This window comes from Palaemon carinicauda, chromosome 23, assembly GCF_036898095.1.
Source record: "Palaemon carinicauda isolate YSFRI2023 chromosome 23, ASM3689809v2, whole genome shotgun sequence".
Taxonomy (NCBI): domain Eukaryota; kingdom Metazoa; phylum Arthropoda; class Malacostraca; order Decapoda; family Palaemonidae; genus Palaemon; species Palaemon carinicauda.
The window spans coordinates 44645451-44651959 of record NC_090747.1 but is presented as its reverse complement, the minus strand read 5'-3'; positions in this window follow the sequence as shown (position 1 = coordinate 44651959).

Below are 6509 nucleotides of genomic sequence, written 5' to 3'. Positions count from 1 at the left end.
CCTACATCTGAGGCATCACAATATAGTGCTAAGCTGCTACAGTAAATCTGAGGCGTCACAATATAGTGATAAACTGCCTACATCTTAGGCGTCACAATATAGTGATAAACTGCCTACATCTTAGGCGTCACAATATTGTGATAAACTGCCTACACCTTAGGCGTCACAATATAGTGATAAACTGCCTACACCTTAGGCGTCACAATATAGTGATAAACTGCCTACACCTTAGGCGTCACAATATAGTGATAAACTGCCTACATCTTAGGCGTCAAAATGAAGTAATAGGTTAAATAAGTCTGATGCAAGTATATAGTTAAAGTAACGACCAAAATAAAAAGAATGAATTTCTGCGTCAAAACGTGATCTCAAGTAGAGCATCTGATATTTCTCCATTAAGTTCTCAACTAGCTTTGCTCAATATGTAAAAATACAGAAATACTTTATCGTTTTCATTTTAACAATACCTCTCACGACAAATTTCGTGGAAATTATGTAAACAGACAATTTTGTCCAAAAGGTATTCGTTAAAATAACGTTTTTGTTAATTCAGAAGGTTTGTCATCTAAACAAGGTCTTTAACGACATAGTTTATCCTAATACTGTAGTTACGAAATTTGCCTTCAGTATTCGTCCACTGTAAACCTTTCCAAATACAATTTAAAGTCTGAAAACCAATTATACCTTCTTGTAAATAAATCCAAATCTTGAAGCTTTTAAAGTAAATAGCTAGCATCCAATGCCCCTTCAAAACAACCATCCGCAGCTATGCCATCATCTAAAAATACTTCAATCTTCACTTCCTTAGATCTCCAATATCTAACAGACTTAAGAACTTTAGTAAAGATGTACCACCGCTTTCAAAAATATCTAAAGATAATCCATTATAAAAACTTTTTAAATTTTTCCCCAATGAGAAAGATATTGGCAACGTTTTAATAGATTTCTATGCGATAAGCAGACTGTAGACTGATTAAATCCTTAAAAAGTTTGTAATAAAAAACCAGCCTTTGCTTACCATTTCCATTCTTGGTCACCGTCAAAGGAATTATTTCTTAGTTTTTCTGATACCAGTGTCACCCATTCTCTTTTAATAAATTCTGATTCGTCCCTTTCTGACCTATTGTTACCCAATCCAACAACCACAGTAACGGTTTTGAAACGGAATTTTGTGCTCGCCCTTTTTAGACGTCAATGACTATCTTACCGGACCCAATCTAGTTCTGTTCAATGTATTGTGAATAACAACAACCAACAGGCGATTAAAAACAATAAAATAAAATAAACACAATGTTCCAATATCCTTGTACCAACTGCTAAGTATACAAAATAAAAACAGCTATATTTTCACTTATCTTTTCGACGTCTTTCTTGGTACATTCCCGGCTCCAATGTCAACTCTCGGCCTTTATTGAGCTCTAGACCTCTTCCATCAAAGTTGATATGAATCCACACTTTCCCTCGATCTTTAACTAGCTTGACACTTTCGTCGATGCTGCTCTCTGCGTACTAACTCGTTTCTGCAGCAGTTTTAGATGTTCCTTGTCCTTCAAGTTGATAAACAATCGCATCTAATGCTAACATTTTCGTATCAGTTTCCTCAAAATAACGCGATGCTCATTCGAATGGTTTTCCATCATACTTTAATGAGGTGCGGATACTTGTTGAATATTCTGCTGGAAATCGGATAATAGATTGTCCATCACTTCTTGAAACGGTTTCAGCATTCTATTGCTAGCGTGAAAACATTATTCACATCTGAAGCTGTATTTGACCCTGCCTGGCGTCCTGGATAATAAATTCGACTTGCTCGGGCTAGCGTGCGCTAGAAAGTGACCACTTACTAAATACCTCTTCAAACATCGAATACGTTTCACCCAACACTAAATTCTCATTGGCCACTGCCTACATAACAACTGAACTTGAGTAACAAGACACTTAAGATCTGCTTACATGTCGTTAGGACAATTATTTTTCGCTATACTTCGTAACGCGAAAAAATTCTAATTCAAAGTCCTTTTAAAACTAGTAAGCCAGGGTATGTACAAACTGGACCCCATTTGTTGTTAACGAGATTTGTAAGGTTGTTTCTTTTTAATCACCTGTTGAACTGTTCTGTATCTGCTGTACTAGTTTTAAAAGGACTTTGAATACTTGTTTTCATTCTTTTCAGTTTACTTTGTTAGATATTCTCTGTGTTTTTAGCATTGTACCTCGAAAATGTGTTGAAATAACACGAAAGCGCTCGGTATACCTTCTTTTATTTTTCCTGTGGCCTTGGCTGAATATATATATATATATATATATATATAGTAGGTTAGTATTGATAAAATGATTGATAAGAATTACAATAACCTAATAATTGAATTTTTTTTTTGAGTTTATAATATAATCCAAGGAAATGCATTGTAATCGTCATGAACAATATCGTAGTACCTACAGTACAGTGACATGTTTTTGTACGGGGATTATAATAAATTTTTAGGTATAGAGTTCCCCATTACATTAATTTTTCCTGACTGTTGGCTCTCTCCCGAAAATTATGCAACCACTCCAGTATGGGTAAATGACTTAACCAATCTCTGAATGTTTTTTTTTTTTTCCTCGTATGTAATTTGACCCTTTTCTCAAATCACTTGTTCAATGACAAACAATCACATATTGAACGATAAGGTAAACCCAGAGATTTTGTTCAGCATGAGTACATTACGTAAGTCAATATTACAGAGAGAGAGAGAGAGAGAGAGAGAGAGAGAGAGAGAGAGAGAGAGAGAGAGAGAGGTAATCCATAGCATATAACACAATAAATATACCTCCTGATTATAAATTAGAACCTTTTTAATGATAAAATTAGGAACGTATGAAATTATACTGAATTAATGCTAATACACAATTTTCCCTGCTTCCCTCACCATCAAACTCCTTCGAGTTCTGACAAGTACTCTCCAACCCCCTCCTCATCGCTGCAACCAAACATTCCATCTATAGATATTGGGGGTTACAGAGGCGCAGATCATTTGTATTTGACTTAACATTAAGAATAACAGAATGTGTAACTAAAGATTGTAAAAGAAGCAGGGAAATAAAGAAAAGACGATGGATTGCCGAGCTAAGAGAATTGCTGGAGAAGATTGGTATGGAAAGACCATAAACGGACGGCAGTGGAATGGCGTGACAGGCCTTTGTCTCGCATCTACTGCTGCTGCTACGGCTGCTGAGGATGATGATATATATATATATATATATATATATATATATATATATATATATATATATATATATATATATATGTTTATTCATATATTTTTATGTTTATTTGTTTATATTTTCAGAAGTCTACAAAAAATATGTATGCTATGTTATAAGAGCAAAATGTTTACATTACTAAAGCAGAGCTATTAATTTCCTTGGATCACATCTCTAGCCATTTCCCAGGATCATGATTATAAAGAAAGTCATATCGAACTGACCGTGACTAATCAGAATATATTGATAGCAATTGATATACGAATAAACATTTCCCAAATGAAATACAGTTAATAAACTGTACAACAACCAGCAAAGCCACAATGAACCTTTAATCCTGATTGTGAGTGATCACCTTACCTATTTGATGTCAGATAATGATACATATTTGAAAAACCTCAGGAAAACGGAATGTTTATGTAAATGCAGACGAATTTACATTTTCAAATCTACAGGGGAGTTATTGTGCTACCGTAAATGCAGAACGCGACATCCGTGAACTAGTGAACAGAGAGAGAGAGAGAGAGAGAGAGAGAGAGAGAGAGAGAGAGAGAGAGAGAGAGAGAGAGAGAGAGAGAATAATATGTGATAACCCTTTCTTATACATTTATAGAGAAGTCTATCTTAAATGGATTAACAAATATATGAATACAAACTTGGCTGCACAGTGGTTTAATACACGCACACATACACACACACATATGACTGTCCGATCACAAACACACGAATTGCTTAATGTTTCATGCAAATATACACTACTGCAAAGGTTTAATTATTTTTTTTTCTAGTGGTAATAATTATATTGTTTAGCATAAGTGACGAAACTGCGTCAGTGACCTTATATGGGGTTTGGCCTAGAAAACAAGCTGGGGTTGCTGAATCCATTGATGGAGATCTAGCTAAAATTAGTGCATGGCGCAAATTATGGGGCATGCAGTTGAATCCTAACAAAACTCAATGTATGATTGTATGTCGAAGACAGTGGCTCCTCAACATCAAGATCTCAGCATTGATGATATTTCTTTTATTCTGTATGACTCTTCACATTTTTGTTGTGATTCTTGACAGCAAATTTACTTTTGAGAAACACATTAGGTGTGTCAATCTATTCTCGTGAAGTATTCTGGAGAAAATTTCTTATTCCTGATATGGATATTAAGCTCTGTCCTTGTCATTCTATTTGGTCGTTATGCATGTTGTATGAGAGTATTCCTAATTCTGACCACCCTTTGCATTCAAATCCTTGCGGAGAACACCATCCTGTTTGTAATACTAGGAAAACTGTTAATTCAAATATTCATGCCTCCTACATCATGAGGCTCAAATATTGCACAGTATTCTACAAGTTTTATTCCAGTTTTGACCAAGTTGTGTAATAATCTTCCTAATCAGGTAGTTAAATCCGTGGAACTTCAAAAGTTCTCACGTGCAGTAAATGTTTTCATGTTGAACAGGCTGACATTATTGCTGTTACTGTTCTGGAATATATATACTTTTAATAGCTCAGTACTTGTCATGTTGCTTTTTTTTTTTACTTCCTTTCCTCACTAGGCTATTTTTCTCCATTAGAGCCCTTGGCCGTATAGCATCCAGCTTCTCCAGGCAAGGTTTAGCATAGCTAGTAATAATAATAATAATAATAATAAAAATAATAATAATAATAATAATAATATAATTATGGAATTAGGGTAAAAAATAGGGTAACGAAATGCTACTGAAAATCATCATAAGAACTTTTGAAATAGAGTAATACTAGATTTTATCTTCCGAAGGGGGCAATGTTTAGGAGCAATATAATTGTTATCAATATCACCATTTTCCTTCCCATTACGGTTATCATAAAGATACAAAGTTCGTTTAGTTTTCTATTTTACGAAGGGTACTTTTAAATGAATATATATATATATATATATATATATATATATATATATATATATATATATATATATATATATATATATATATATATATATATATATATATATATATATATATATATATATATATATATATATATATATATATATATATATATGTATATATATATATATATATATATATAAAGGAAGTAGGTCAAGTAATATATATATGTTAATTTTTAGCCCTTTGTTTTACAATTCCTTTTGGTGATGTGACGTATAATCATTCACTGATTTGTTTGGGATAAAAATAAGTCGATTTTTTATACTGTATACGCCAATCCAGAACTCTATATCCTATAAAACCAATTCATTGTATTAATCCTAACAGATATCTTGAAGAATAATAAAAGCACTTATAGCAACAAATACAAAGCAAGAGAGGATGCATTTGGAAAAAAAAAATAGTTTGAATATAAAAATCAACAGCAGGCCTAGAATAGACATATGATAGATATACTGCATATACCACAAATCTGAATTACCCAATAATGATAATTATGAGGGCTACATTCTCACTTTAACTTAGAGTTCATTGTGTCTCTCGTAATATGTCAATGACATCCCAATTTGTCGTCGCTGTCTGCATGTTATCGGATTTGCTGCGAAGCTGCCGTTATTAAAGAATAGATATTATTGCAACACCGCTGACATGTTGTTGATGAATTACATGAGCAAAGCCTGGCCATGTGACAATTGAGATTCAGTTGCCTTATATCAGTTCATTCGAAATATAGAAAATCTGCGATACAAATTATAATTCCTTTATTAAGGAAAAAAAAATTAGCTGAAGAAAAGCTCCCTAGACAGAGAGACAGCAAGTCTGCTAACCATTTTGATATATTATATATAAATGACCCTTTACATGAGACGATTTGGCGTAAGGGAATACCGTCCTTGTGAGTTTTTGGGAGCCCGTAAAAATGTGGCAACGAAGGGTTCATAACTTTGAACTTTTCTAAGACCTCGATGTCTTTTCTATTATTTCCGATTTTTTTTTTACGGATTTGAAAAATTCCGGAGCAATAGAGTTCCCTAGTCCTTAGCATAAAATTTAAAACTGAATGGGAAAAAGATGGTAAATTAGCTTTTTTGGACATACTAATTATAAGGGAATCAACGGGGTATAATTTCACTGTGTATAGAAAACCAACTTTCACTTATTTTCTACATTCATTTCTTTAGTTATCACGACATTTATTTAAAAATTGGAGTACCTTGCAATCTATTTCTTAGAGGTTTGAGAATCTGCTCCCCCGCCTACCTAAGTAAAGAATTTGAAATAATTCGTAAACAACTCGCCCAGCTATTCTACCCGACGTACGTCATAGAAAAGGCCAACAG